General features: G+C 47.2%; 1 protein-coding gene across 4 annotated transcripts in view; it reads right to left on the bottom strand.

Moving 5' to 3' along the window:
- LOC144100283 (laminin-like protein epi-1) overlaps positions 1-15,152 on the bottom strand; it is a 55,353-nt gene that overhangs the window by 28,751 nt on the left and 11,450 nt on the right. The window lies entirely within an intron of this gene.

Genomic DNA, 15,152 nt, shown 5'->3' on the forward strand with positions numbered 1-15,152 from the left:
AATCGGGTACGAAAGGGCTAAGCATGGGCTGCATGCAGTTCATGCGCATAAAAGGTAAGAGCACATATGACGGTGAAGTGCGGGCACCCCCAATAGAGGCTGCCCGCGATGCACCCTGATGGAGCCGATTAGGCTGTGCTCAGGCTAACACCAGCATTCAAGCCTGTAGCCTCCATAGGTTTTGCTTAGAAAATACATGGCTAGGCACGGCCACATTTGCCATTCCCACATCTTCCCCGTCTGTATCCCACATATCTGAATGAAAGGGCTAAGCGTGGACTGCGCAGTGGTGAAACATGCAGCGTGTTCATAAAAGACGCAGGCTACATGGCGGTGAACTGCGGGCAACCACGATATGGGCTTCCTGTGCAGCACAACATCGGATGTAAAACGAGTAAGCGTGCCCAAATAGCGAGACCTTGCAAGGTTCACTCTTGTGAAGAGCTGTTGTTTGAACGTCATAATAAGAAAAAAAACGCGCTTCTCTACTTGGGATTTTTCATTCTTTTGCGCGTATCAAATTGAATTTTTCCTTGTGTGTTACAGCATAAGCATAAAGTTTTTTGCTTGTCTTACGCCTGTACTAAAAGAGCGTTGCTCGTCTCTATGCAACATGAGTCGCGTGGCCTTCACGACTGGTTGATGTACATACCTAGCCTCCGGCGACTGCGCCAGAGGCTGCAGAGGTTTTGTTAGTGTCATCGTTCATTGCAGCAGTTTTATTAACGTCCGCTAGCTAATTCCAAAGCTAATTCCTTGCTTTCGTGCAGGCATTCTTTCCACTTTTTTCCAAGTGATCGCCCTTTGATAACGCAACATGCCCAAGTGCAGATAACACGCACCATCGCAAACAACTCCGCCCTTCACACTGTAAGAAAGTGATATTAATCACAAATCGCTCAGAAACTTCTTGTCGAACAAGGGGAACAGGCTAACTCAATGGAGCCGGCAGCTTGAGGTGTTCCCTAAAGGGCGACGCTTCGGGCTAGCGAAGAGGTACAGTGTTCTGAGAGAACAAAATAAAAGCAAAATACACGCACAAAAACGTCAAACAAGTGGCACGTCTTTGCGTAAACTGTTTTCAAGCTTTTTGCTTTAGACTCTGAAACGCTTTCTATGGTCTTCAAAAAACCTACTTTCCCCAGTTTTTCTGCCGGCCTTTGTTCCTTCCCCAAGGGCTCCTATTTGTCTCTATTTGGCACACAATCAAAGAAAAGAAGACATGTTTTGAGCGCTACGCGAAATGGATTGCTTCAAGACGGTTTCATCACCTCAGAAGTGAAGCTGCAAGACTGACGGAAGTTTGGTCAGCACTTTGTTCGTCCTTCTTCTCTTCCTTCATCTTTTCGTTGGCTGTGTGCTGTTGCGCTGAAAAACTACGCGCTTGAATCGAGAATACCAACTAGCCCAAAAACTAACTCTAATTTGTCTTGGTCGTGTCCTTCCCAGGCCCGTTGAACGAAATGGCGAGGACGTGGTCACTGAACAACCAGCGCCATCTTGAATTCTACAGCCCACTATTGAACATTTCAAACCGCCCTCACGCCCACCCTCCCCAAGCGACGCGTACATGAAGTGGCGAAAGGACTCGATTGTACTGCTTGTTGACTGTGTCCGGTGACTGCGCATTGAATCATGCAGAATTTCTCTCCCGCATTTCCCGCGTTGCTTTGGGACAGGTTTTTCTTCTCTCCCGCGGTAGGTTCAGTGTGAGGCGACGAATGGAGCCGCGAAAACTCACGCTGACACTCGCTAGGCCTCATTGACTTTGTGTCATACAGTGTTGTGCCCTTGCGTCGTGTTTCAATGATCAGTCCAGGATCAAAAATGACAGGGCAATCCTACGCGTACGTCGAGCGCGAGAATGGTGCAACGCTATCATCCCTCTCTCAGTGAGGACGGACATCGCCCCGGAAGACGTGAGTGATGAACAATAACACTTCCGGACGTTTGAGCGGTGACGGGCACGACAGTGAAGAAGGATTTTATCACGACGACCTTGTAGTGTTAGGGCATAACTACACATCCGAAATCACTGTGTTTTATAACTACTGGCTCCGCCTCAGGTATACACTCGGCTTCAACAGAAAGTTTTGAGAGTTCAGTGCCTTTCTTAATCAACCATTTGTAGATTCTACAGCCGAGAGGAGGCCACAGTGTTTAAGATGGACAAAGTACCGCAACATTTTCTTACAGTTGCGTACCAAAAATTTCTTGTCCTTCATGGCAACGTGATTGTAATTAGTTTTGTAGTTCGCATTTTTTTTTAAACGTACATCGTTTATACGTGCGAGAGAAATCAGCAAAAAGTATCCAGGGGGGGGGGGGGGGGAGGTGCTCTAGGCTCTACACAAACATCTCTCAGCGATGCTGCGGAATTTCCCGCCAATAAAGTAGGACGACCACGCTAGTATACGAATCGTCCGACCAAAAGTTTATAGCAGGAACCTCTTTACACACCAGTGGTGGAACAATGTTACGATGCATATTTGCAAAGCATTATTGATTCAAGAACCAAAGTGGTGAGCATTCCCTATGCATAGGGCCAGGCGTAACGTGACGCCTATCTTGTCCCTTTCTTCTTGTTCTTCCTGTCTTCTTCTTAGCGCTGTTATTTATTACGCGCCAGCGTTCTGGGACCTGTGGCGCAGAAAAGCCAGTGTCGTCGGCGTAGGCGTTGACCGTGAGCGAAAAATCTCTCCTCCTCGCAATGCATGCCACTGCCCCAACAGATAGCGCGCGAAGGCAGCGGCTCCCGCTCGTGTCGTTCGGGCGCAGTGGGGCCGTGTGGGGAAGCAGGAATCGCATGGTGAGCGGCGAACAACGCAGTGCACATCCGAAGCGCGTTCACCATGAAGCTTGCGACTAGCTGCCCGTTCGTTCGGCGCGGAAGCTACGCTGGCGTTCGTGGCATCGGGTTTGTCTATAACGATGTGCCAACGAACTACAACTGCCACTTGAGTCCCACGCGTTTGGGCAAGGCGCACGGCAGCGCTACTACGTGGCTTGCCGTTCCGTGCGTCCGTTTCACCGTACGTAGCAGAGCGATTTGTCTAACGGGCAAGGCGTCGCTCCGAACGGGTGACGCCGTTCCCTGGACTCCTTGGCAATGCTGCAACACGCTGTCGCGTTCCACTCTTAAAGGTGAATCTTAAGCGTCCTCGACATTTTTTAGTCATTTGATGTTCAAGCTCCGCTCCATGAGATTGTTGTTGTTGCCTCAAATACGATGGCACATACCCACGGTGGGGGATTGGCCAGGGTTTGGCGCAGATCCAAACAGGAAAACTCTCATCCAGGTTTACCTCAAGCAGCTGATAAATAGAGATGACTGTTAGAGAGAAAGAAAATCACGAATTTTCAGACACCTTTAGGAAATTTGAATCAAATTCGAGGAAACAAAGCTGTGCAAGTAGAATAACTAAATTTTAAGAAATGATCAGGAAGAAAATAATTTTTACAGGAAATAAAGGCATCGAGAAGTTAACACAAAAATCTCCCGGTTTCAATGGTATACTTGGGAAGAAGCTGACACACCTGCCTAATGGCATGCCTTTTGGCGGTTGTACCGAAGGAGAGGAGCACCGGAAGAGTAAACGGCAGCCCTGATCGAGAGAGCTGATTCTGCAAAAACTGAATTCTCTGCCGTGCAAACCGCCGGCAGTAGAAGATGAAATGATCTATCGTTTCAACGTCCCCGCATGACACACATAGATTCGACGCCGTGAACCCGGAACGGCATAAATATAGATTAAGGCGAGGAATCCTACAGCTCAACAGCGTCACTGAAGCCTCACGTTGTCTTGATGCGCAGGAACGTATGTTCCATGAGAATTTCAAGTGTTCGAAATCCGCTATACCAAGGATGGGCTTATGGCTCAGGTAATGACGTATTAGGTAACGTTCATAACGGGACGTGGTCAGAAGGGTGAAGTTCAGAACGACATGGACAAGAGGCCCATGGATGGCTGATTTCGCTAAGAAATCGGCCATCGAATTTAAAGTAATGCCACAGTGCCCTGGGACCCACTGAAAGCTCACCTCTAGGACATGACGTGGCACAATGTACATTAGGTATCGGTACAGGAGACTAGTTGCCGAACTTTCTAGGGCTGCCAAGACTGAGAGGCAGACCGAGAGAATGATAACTTGAGAAATATTGCGGTGAACGTTTTGAAGGGCCAAACCAATAGCGAGAAATTCTGCAGCGAAACTTGGTGTGTAATCAGAGACCCGTAGAGAATAACTCCAATCTAGTGTGTGGGAATAAACGCCTACTGCTGCCTTTTCGCCTTGTTGAGAGGAATCTGTGAAAATTGCAGCATGGCTCGAATACTGAAAGAGATATTTCTCCAGAAGACCGCTTAGCACATTGGCAGATAAGTGTTTTGCATATAGTGGCAGCGCATGGTCGAAGCAAACAGCTGGTGAAGCCTGCAAACTGCTGAAGTATTGCACAGACCTAAGCAAGACTGCAATTCTAGACAAAAGGTGCTCAGTAAACACAGATTGAGACAGTTTCTAAAGCGGCCAATGTTTATCTAGAAACAATGCTTGGTTGGCAAATAAATTGGAGGAGCCACTCCAGGTATTCGCTGAATTCCCCGTAAGAAGGTGCGCAGTGTGAGAAGCTGGACGCGAGAGTTCCATAGAAGTGCCATATGCTAGCTTTCAGAAAGAGGACACACGTCGCCACTGATTTTGGTAAACTCGGGAAAAGCCGTGAGATTGTGTGTAGAGGCTTCTCCTCTTTTTCTTTTTCTTTCTTATCTCTTAACGAATGCCAATCCACAATCACATCACCGATCACGGCCGTCGTTTACAATCACAATTATCGATTACCAATTATCGATCACTACGTTACAGTGAACCACTTACTACGCCATTTCGTATGCACACACACCATTTCTTTGAGTACAATGAGGCAGCATAACACCGCCTTTTGATCTGTGCAGTTCCTGCCACCTAATAAGCATACAAATATTTCTTTTTTTAGCCACTATCAGATCAGAACACGTCCCAAACACAAATTACCAAGTCATACACCCCAAAACGCGTTCACTGGGTGTCCCTCAAACACGCCTGAACCAACGACCCTTCATGGTCTATGGACCATAAAGAAAAAAAAACACTTTGCGACATATGCGTTGCGTGCCCACCCGGCATGCAGTGGGGCTGGGTGTGAACCCAAATGCACACAATTTCTTTTCCCATTTTTTGATTACAGGATTTAGGTCTTTTCTTTCTGTCGCACGCCGGGCGACGCCGGGATTTCAGGAGAACGAGCTTCTTATGCTCTATCGTAGTACCTTCCCGGCCTGCATCAGAGCTCCTGTTTCTGATGCGATGGACAAAACATTCCGCGCACCGAGGGGGCTGTAATCGGGAGAATGGCTGCGACGCGAAACCATCGGCGTCTGTAATCGGGAGAAATGTTGCGGCTGAGCGATCCTCCCAAGTAAAACCGGTCGAGAAGCGAAAGTGGATGGTTTTGCCTGTGGGTCGGGCTTGGGGTAGCCCTTGTGGCTCCGCGCTGCACTGCCACCATAGTCTCCCTCCAGATCCTATCTAAGAAGCCAATTTCAGCCCATCTGGGTCTCACAAGGGACCAAGGAAAGCTCCCTTTATCGTTTTATGCATGCAAATCACAGGGGTCCTCTGCTGGTGCTATGTCGCAAGCCTACTGGGCTCCCTTGTGGTTCCCGGCCGATGCCGAGCTGGAAATCCCGCACATATTCTACGTCAGGCCACCATGGGCAGCCCGTTCCGGGCCGACGAAGGCCCGAAATTCAGAGGCTCATTCGCGTCACTAGGTGGGGTCAAAAGATTAAGGTAACAAATATGCGAATAGAAAAAAAAACGCTGCACGTATCTAAGGACTCTTAAGTTCAGTGCATATCCTCAATAACATTTTTATGTAATTATTCAGCATTCCTTGTCGTTTATTTTTTGCGTACATCTGTTGAGCTCAAATGATAAAAACCTTCGTTGTGTTTGAAGGTTATCTAATCTCGAAACAGCGAGGAGGAAGTGGATATGAACAGGATGAATATATCTCATATTTAATGTCTTGCCCAACTTACGACGCCAATGTGCCTTACTCTGGAAGGGCACTGAACTAGCCACGCAAGCGTCATGATCGAGAAAAACCGCCACTCAAGACATCACAATAGAATCAGCAGCCACAACTCTTCACTGTAGCCAACTGGACACCATTTCTTGCAAACAGCGAAAGCCTCTGGGCAGTCTTTCGGTAGATCGTATGAAAAGAACAGCGTCGACTTCTTTTACCTTCTTGCCAGCCGCAAGCAGTGGCGCATACGGTCGTCATGTGGGAAGGAGGACAGCAATGTTTGGGTGTTCCGGCCACGACTCGCGTCCAGGACTCAAACCGGGCCGCACGCTGCAGCGGTAGCGTGTCCGGGGCCTCTGCCAGATGACCCAAGGCATCTTCTCGGCAAACAAGCTGTGCCAAAACATCCACCTGTAACCCTCACCTGCCTATCCTTCCAGCCACGCTCGAACCCCAGGAATTAAGACACAAGAAGAATGTTGGATAATCTGCTGTCCTGTATCCATTAAAGTGAAAATGCCCATATCCATTGTCACTGCTCCAGCTGGCGCATCTGCATTCGTGATTTTGCTATCAACGCACCAGGACCCCGTCCCAGCTTTGCGGTCTGTCGGGTTCCAAATCGCCATAGTTTTGCAGCTTTTTTTCGCTAAAAGGCTCCATGCACTAACCATTTCGTTCAGTTTTGTTCCTTTTGCCTGGATGATTTTTCTCTCACTTTCATTGGCAAGCCGAGACGGCTACATCCGGAATGTTTTTTTTCTCCACCGTGTGCACCACTGGACTTTGACTCCTGGCAATTTTCGGTTTTCTTTGCATTCCCGACGAAAAGAGCCACGAGCTTTCATTAAGACTCATCATTGAGCTACTGGACGCTGAAAACTTGAATTGCGCCCTATATCACCTCGTGCTGCGCAATGTCATTGTGTATCGCCACAGTGTCTAGTCTGGCTGCCTTTACTGGCTTCCTGCGGTTGCCGAGCAGCATCGTTCGGCTGTCCTCAATGCACTCCATGACAAGGTCATTGCCCGCACGCTTGTCATGTTGCGCACGTACGACCGAGTTGGCCCCCTTTATTCCCTGTCTATTTTTTCCTCGCCGTGTTTTGGCCTCCAGCGACCTCTACTAGAGAGGAAAGGATCCACAAACTTATGTTTTTGTTTATCTGCTCAAACCTACCAACATTTCCTTTTAACCTTTTAAAACGCACTGGCTGCCATCGAAACCCGTAGTATGGCTATGCGCCCGTTCCCATGAACTGCGTAACAAATTTGCACATATTGTTCTGCAAGACGTTATTCCTCACCGCAGTGGTACGCGAACCCTACTCACCGACAAAGGGTGCGCTTTTTTGATACAAGACATCTATGATGTCCGCTGCGTGTTCAACCTACACAAAGTGACTGAAGCCAATGGTTCATAGACCAATCACAGTAAGCAACGTCTGATTGAATATCGACCGGTATGGTCTCTGCGGATAAATCGTAGGCGCAGAGTTTTTGGTGCAATGCTGTACTCTTTGTTATGTTAACCAGTAATACTTCCTACCGCAACATCACCGGATCAACAGAACCGTACATGCGAGATGCTGGCGCGTAAGCCATGCCTTTGTTTCCCCCTCCTTACCTAAGACCAAACATATATATATATATATATATATATATATTATCATATTAGTATTAGATATCATATTGGCATCATATAGTTCACTTTCCTGCCGGTATCTCTTGACCTCCTGCATTACCTCACCGGTCTGACATTTTTAGAAGCGCTAAAACACCGAGGACGCAGAGGGAACAGACAGGGACGAGCGCTCACCGGTCGCACTCCGAATAATTATTCTGTCCGCACTATCGGCAGCAACGGTTTGCGGGATGTGTAGTCGCGGAAAAACTAACTGCAACTCGTCCCTGCGACTCATCAGCTTAATAATCCTGTGAACTGATTTAGAATGCATGTCCGCGCATGTGAGAAGAAGTTCAGCAATTGGCATCCGTGACGTTTTCGAAATAATTTTTCCCGCACATCTCCGTAAACTTTTTCAATAGCAACCTGCCTTCGACGCGGGCTCCGTAACGTGGCCGACGTGTCTTACGAAACTGCCCTTCTTCGACGACGCCCACCCGCATCGCGACTTCCACTATTATTTTTATTCGGCTCAAGACTTGCCACCTAGCTGATGTCCCTGCAGGTTCGCACCGCAAAAAAATGTTTTTGCCGCCGGAGACTTGTCTCACGACGGCATATGCAAAAATATCAAAAGCTGTTCTCATGACGACCACCGCTTGCCTCTAGCTGTTCTGCTGTGCCTAGGCTTGTCTCATTGAGGCGATATAATTTGCCCCTTGCGGTACATAATCGCATGGCGTTATTTTCCTTTGCTTTGTTTGTCGTGATCTGTTTTACTGAAATACGTCTGTTTGGTAAAGTTGGATTACCGCTCTGAAGTAGGGCTTCAAGATATTGCGAAATGGTGCCGGGGGGAGGGGTGGAGGTTTGTTGCTTGCGGTCACCTGTAGAGGTTCCGTTCTTTCTAGTGACGCCACCAGAATCCGCCTTTTTCATTTTCCTGTGCTGCTACCTCGCGTACAACGCTGGAAGCTCACTGGTAGGGTACTGCGCGCCCAACCCGGCCGGACTGAGTGCCGCTCCGGAGCACGTTTTGTTGGAATCTGTCGACGATGGCGTGTCCTAGGCAGCACCTGGTACCTGGGGAATTTCTAGGATTGACTGATGGCTGGGTGAGAAGTCCAAGGCAGGCTGCAGTGCCCACCGAAGAGCAAATTCTTCAGTATCTCCGATCATCCGGCATGCGATGCGAACACCAGCTGAGCAAGGGCCGCCGCTTCAGAGATGAAGGCTACATTCGGAACATGATGTTCAATGAAATATCCCCGATCAGTGAGGTTGGCGTTTTCCGCTGTATATGCCTGCCATTCATGAAAGGTGGATACTACATCGTGCACGCCGTAGTACAGAAAATGACTGAGGACAACAGTTTTCACAAGCAATCGTTGTGCTCAAGCGCTGCAGAATAGCTACACGAGCTATAAAAGCACAAGCGTACTCGCAACAAAGCAGCTCTGCTAGTATTTCACTGTATTTTCCCACAGCACACCGCTGCATAGGTTAAACAAGCATGCGCGTCCAGAAAGACGAGCGCGAGAGGCGCACATTGATCCATTCCGGTAATAGCACGCAGAGCTCTTCATCATGGATATGATTCGAACACACGTATAACGCACCTTCTTCTTCTGCCTCTTAATACATGGCACATACCCACACGGGGGGATTGGCCAGGGTGTAGTGGCATAAACAAGAAAATTTCCATAGGAGATGACAAAATTTTAGCACCTAGCGTGAATGCTCTCGTAGCTTCTTTTTCGTTGGCCGCTACATCGAGCGTTGAAACTGGCTCACAGCACTTGCCCATGTGGCGTTCTTGCTTGAGAAAGCAAAAACGTCGGAACGAAGTCTGGGTGTTTGCGGTGACATTCGAGGCCTTCCTGCCCATGAATAAAACACTTCGTGATAGACTGCACACGCATTTAAACACAGTACCTCGCCGGTATCTGTCACAAAGTGATTCCCGCACAGTCTTGACGTGCTTGACGGTGCCCAAGGGCGGCCACGATTGTCGAGCCGGCGAACTGCTTTTATCCACGCTTCGCGTCGAAGCCTGTCGGGAAGCGCTCGGAAAGCGAAAAAATCCGAGTTTGCTTCTCTTTACATATTGGGCATTGCAGCCGTATGCAACATATTTCGTAGGTATCGCCAAATGCGTCGCGCTGAACGCCCGACGGCTGCAGCAACGCACCCCGCGTAGGAAGCCGGTTTGTTTACACTTCCACGGCCGGTCTCGAGTGGAGCGCGCGACCCTTCCAATATGTTTCGCGACACCGCCGCCAGGGGATGGGCGCATGCGCAGTCGCGTCGTGAAAAAGGCGGATGGAAGATAAGATCTAATGACTCCCGTATAGTACAGTAAAGGTTTGCCGGTGGTGTTGGTCCCGTGATTTCTAGAAACTGGATGCACCGCTTGAAGGCTTCTCGATGATGACTTGCAGGCGAAGCGATTTAGTGAGAAACGAACTTTTATACCGGCTATTTACAGATGGGTACAAACAAAAGTCAGCATACGGCCACAACTATCCGCGGCCGGCCTAGCCGACCGCCTGCACAGAGGCGAGGGACACCGCGTCCCAACAGTCAAAATGGCGCGCCTCTCACCAGCTCTCAACGGTCACTCCCTCCGCACTCGGCCAGACCGAGCGCCTGCCAGCTAGGAGTCGCTAGAGACAAAAAGCACACGGGCGCGGCTCCCTTCACGGGTACACCCCGAAGATGCTCGCGCCCCTTTCCACACGTAAAAATAAACTGCTAACTGCGGCTCATCAGTTTTGACGAATATGAAAGATCAGAACTGATGTCAGCGTTTTCCCTTACCCACGAGTTGCTCCCTAGGTGGTCTCGCAATCCTTCGCAAAGGGGAAAGGGGTCCAAGGTCGAGGCCGGCAGATAGCCCCGCCGTCCGGAGCGGCGAAGGAAACCGCAAGGACGAATGGGGAGACTAACCAAAAAGGCATGAGTCCCCTTCTAATGGCGTGCACCAAAGCAAAACAAAATAAAACAAAACCGGACGCGCAGCCTAGGCCACTGCCCTCTCGCGGAATATTCGCAACACATGTACAAAAAGATGCGACAGCGCACCGAACCCTACAAGTACCCTATCACATCCTTTGTCTTGCCCCGTTAAGTCGCCTTGGTGGCTCAGTGGTTATGGCGCTCGGCTGCTGAGCCGAAAGGCGCGGGTTGGATCCCAGCCGCGGTGGTCGAATTTCGATGGCGGCGAAATTGTAGAGGCCCGCGTACTATGCGTTGTCAGTGCACGTTAAAGAACGCCATTTGGTCGAAATTTCCGGAGCCCTCCACTTTGACGTCCCTCATAGCCTGAGTCATTTTGGGACGTTAAACCACGCAAGTCACAAATGTTGCCATGTTATTTCAGTTAATTCCTCTGTACTTTCATCTAGCCTGCTTTGGTCATAGTCTGCCACTTACCAAAAGGCTTCATTTTCTGTTGAACATTACTAAAGGACCCTTGACCACCAACACACGTCGCCTTGTAATGCTGAACGCTGGCACCCATATAAACGTGACGGGCGGATTGGTGTGCTTAGCCCAAAGGTGATTTAAGTGGCTTAGCATTCCGGTTTTGCTTCATCCCGGGCAAAAGAACACAAGCCAAATTCTTGACATTTTAGATTTCGCTAAAACAAGTATATCAGCCAAGACAAATCGTAATAGAAGTGGAAGGGACTGATTTGAAGAAAATTATGTTTTTCTACAAATATCATGCTCCAAATACAAGAAACCGCCCTAATATGGGCATCTTTAGAAAATTTCAGTTCACGAACCATTACTCGCTCCAAATGTTTGTCACCCCGTGTAATGAGATAATCAGACACCCTGTAGTGCTCCAAAAGAAAGACCATCGAAGAAGCAATGTTAGAACAGAATCAAAGCACTTAAGACGCGGAATATTTCCAAATCTCCGCCACTTTAAAAGTGAATGTTGAGTCTAAATTTTCCGACAGAACATTTTTGCTATGTTGTCTGCAACTTTCTTACTGCTTTGTTTGCATTAAACTTGAAAAAAACCCACTGACATTCCAGTTATTTTAATTGAAAATATATCGATTTATACGTAAACGGCACAATAAATGCTAGAAAACGCTGCGTGTGCAAAGGCGGATGACAAAGTAAATGTAACCAAATGGTGCACCCACTTATTAAGTTTCAAACATAGAAAAAATTGCAAAACTAATGTTACAATTTTCGTAACGAGCGGGTATCATGGGACCTCCTGAGCTCTCAAAGCTGTGCAGATTGTGCAAGGTGCCGAGCGACAGCCTCGTCTTCAAAATCTCGATGATGACACCCTCTTTTTAGCGACAAAGTAGCACCTCCAGCGCCGGACACGTGCTCTCATTCCTGTCTGTGTGGTAACCCTCCCCCTTATCTTATCTGCGCAGAGCAGGTTCCTGTTGGGATGACCCGGATCAGGGTTGCCCTCAATCATGCCGTAATAGGAAACTGGTCTCAATTTCTAGTGTTTTATCTCCGCCCCAGGTGTCTAATGTGCATATATCGCAATACTCAGGCCTACAGCCACACCTCCTGTGGCTTTGCCCGGGGCTGCAGCCAAGGAGAATCCGTGGATTTCTTTTAAGCGAAAACCACGGCACCCTCTCCTCTGTTTCCAGGTGAGAGATGTACGAAAATACAAACTCTAATGCAGAAAGCACCACTGACTACGAAGTTTGATGTCGTACCCTTTTGCATGCTACATTTGAGTAGCTATTTCACCCTGCCATTCAATTCATCTTCTGGTCTCGCGAAGGCCACATCCCACTTTTCTTTTCTCTCCTTCTTTTACCACCTCTCCTTTCAGGCTACTCTATCATATGTCATCTTTTACACTGGCAAAATTCATTCATGTACCTCCAGCTGTTTTTTTTTCCACAGCGGTTATGAAAATTGCAAACTGGGAAGGGCGACGGCGAATGCCATTCGTATATTAAACAAGAAAGGAGGACCCAGAGAACTTGTTCTGCTTGTTTTGGCACCAGCTCACCAGAATCATAGCGGAAACGAAGAGGCTCATTTGGTGGACCGAGGTCTCACGGTCGACCCCTGGAACCTCCTAAGTCACCAAAACTATAAACAGCAGAGAGGATATGCGCGCGTGCCAGGAAATCACACTATACTACACACTAAACTGACAAACTTATTCGACAGCGGACAGAACGCTCAATAAAACAGAGGAGGTAATACGGAGAAAATAACAGAAAGGGGATTTACCTACTCAGTAAACTACAGCAAGTGGCATCCTGAAGTGAACATTTTGCGACGATGCAGCAACTTAGGTGCACTTGGTGTGGATGTGTCCGACTAAGCACGATAGCCCGCGCACTTTAGAATTCTGGGAGGATTGGCTCTTCAGCTCAGGCCCTAACGTCCAGCGTGACATCATCGGTCGAGCTCTTGATGCTGTTGTGTCCGAAGGGATTCCGGCTGAAGGCTAGGGGCGGTGGACTTTTCTCCTGGCATTCATTGGCTGGTGTTTCAATAACGTTGTTCCTCTGTCTCTCTCCACAGCTACTAGACCAGCGGAGGGTACAATATTAGCCAATGCAAAGAAAAAACACCAAACTCTTTTTTTTATCCTCTACTTCCTTTGAATATTAGTCGGCATTCTTTTCCCTCTGCCCTCCTGGCCAGGAGAAGCGACGACGCCCCGCATTCTTCCACGAAGACAGCTGCACGGCCACGAACACTCTAGCCCATCTCAGCTCATCTCGACACATCTGTCGATGAGAAAGAAAGCAGTACTTAACAACGCAGGGGTTAGGTGTGGAAATTCTATTTCCCTACTTCTTACATGTTGTGTGCACTCGCCCATTTTTGTGAGGCACCCACTCCCCGTTCCTGCTTTTCGTATTCATGTTTTTTTATTGGTTTGTAATTGTTATTTTTTGTTTCTATTAACTTATTTCCGTATTCTGTATCCGCTTATTGCACACCTCTTCTCTGTCCAACCGCTAAAAAAAAGGGGGAAGACCTGTTAAGACAAGTCACCCTTGAAAAATATCGGTCCTCCGATCGAAACGTCCAGTCAAAACAAATTTTGTTTGAAGAAGTTAATACTACGCTATATATTATTTTGAAGCAGTGAAGCGCGTCAATTTCTCGTACCCTATATATATATATATATATATATATATATATATATATATATATATATATATATATATATATATATATATATATATATTGACACGTGTACTTATATTTATTGGGCGACCACGTTTCGCCGCCTAACAAGTGTTATCGCACAGCGCGGGACGCTCCTACATCTATCCGAAGTTTCTGGCAAGTCAGAGATGCTTCTATTCGCTGTCTGTTGTAGCCGAACCTCATGTTATCTGATTTCATCGCCTGACGCGAATTGTGTAGAGCTTTGTGGAAGGCACGCGGGTCCCAACGATTAGTCTGGAATATTCGACGACTGCTATATAGCAGCCGACGCGCTTGACCCGTGGATCAGATTTTCGACGATCGCCAACCGTGTTCGCCGCTACCGTTGTGCTGCAAGTGTAGCCTCTTTTGTGGGCACAGGTTCACCCAATAAAAGTTAGTTTTGTCTTTCACAGTATTGCTACTGTGTTCTTCAACGTCACCACCACGTGACAATATGAGGCAGCCAAGAGTCACCGAAACCAAGGTGCATAAGGGAATGTTTCTATTTTTTTAAATTTGTAGTGCTGATTCATTGATAGAATAATACTTCGAATAAGCTGTCGCTTAAAGAAGATTCCTTATAAAGTAGCAGAAAAACAATCACGCTGCTGCTGGGATCCGAACCCACGACCTACGAATATCGCGTCCGGTGCTCCACGAACTGAGCTACGGTGAAGGCTGTCCAATGCGCTGTTCGCTTGGGTATTTATGTTGTTTTCCTTCATATGTTTGTCAAACAAAGGAGCCTCTGATTTGCTTTATATATATATATATATATATATATATATATATATATATATATATATATATATATATATATATATATATATATATATATATATATATATATATATTTATATATATATATATATATATATATATAATATATATATATATATATATATATATATATATATAGCATACAGTGGTTTCAAATTCGTTGATATTACAAGAAATAAATAAATACAAATGCTATTCCGTGTTATAGGAATATATCGTGCACTTGCAGGAAGGCACGGTGTTTATTCGGTTCAATAAAATACACCATTCACGCCGCCACTGATATTTACAAGGTCGTTGGAAAGAAGGGTATGATCACAGGCAGGTTCATTTGCCAATGCTTTAGTTTATGCCTGAAGAGGCAGCTTTCAATTTATGAATTAGGAACGATTCGATGCCCTCTCGGTCGTGGTATGATTGAAATTCAGATGTCTGCAGCCCATCATGTTGCACTCCATGCCCCATACACTAATAACGAGAACGGTGTTGTAGGAG

The sequence above is a fragment of the Amblyomma americanum genome, chromosome 8 (assembly GCF_052857255.1).
Source record: "Amblyomma americanum isolate KBUSLIRL-KWMA chromosome 8, ASM5285725v1, whole genome shotgun sequence".
In the NCBI taxonomy this organism is placed as follows: domain Eukaryota; kingdom Metazoa; phylum Arthropoda; class Arachnida; order Ixodida; family Ixodidae; genus Amblyomma; species Amblyomma americanum.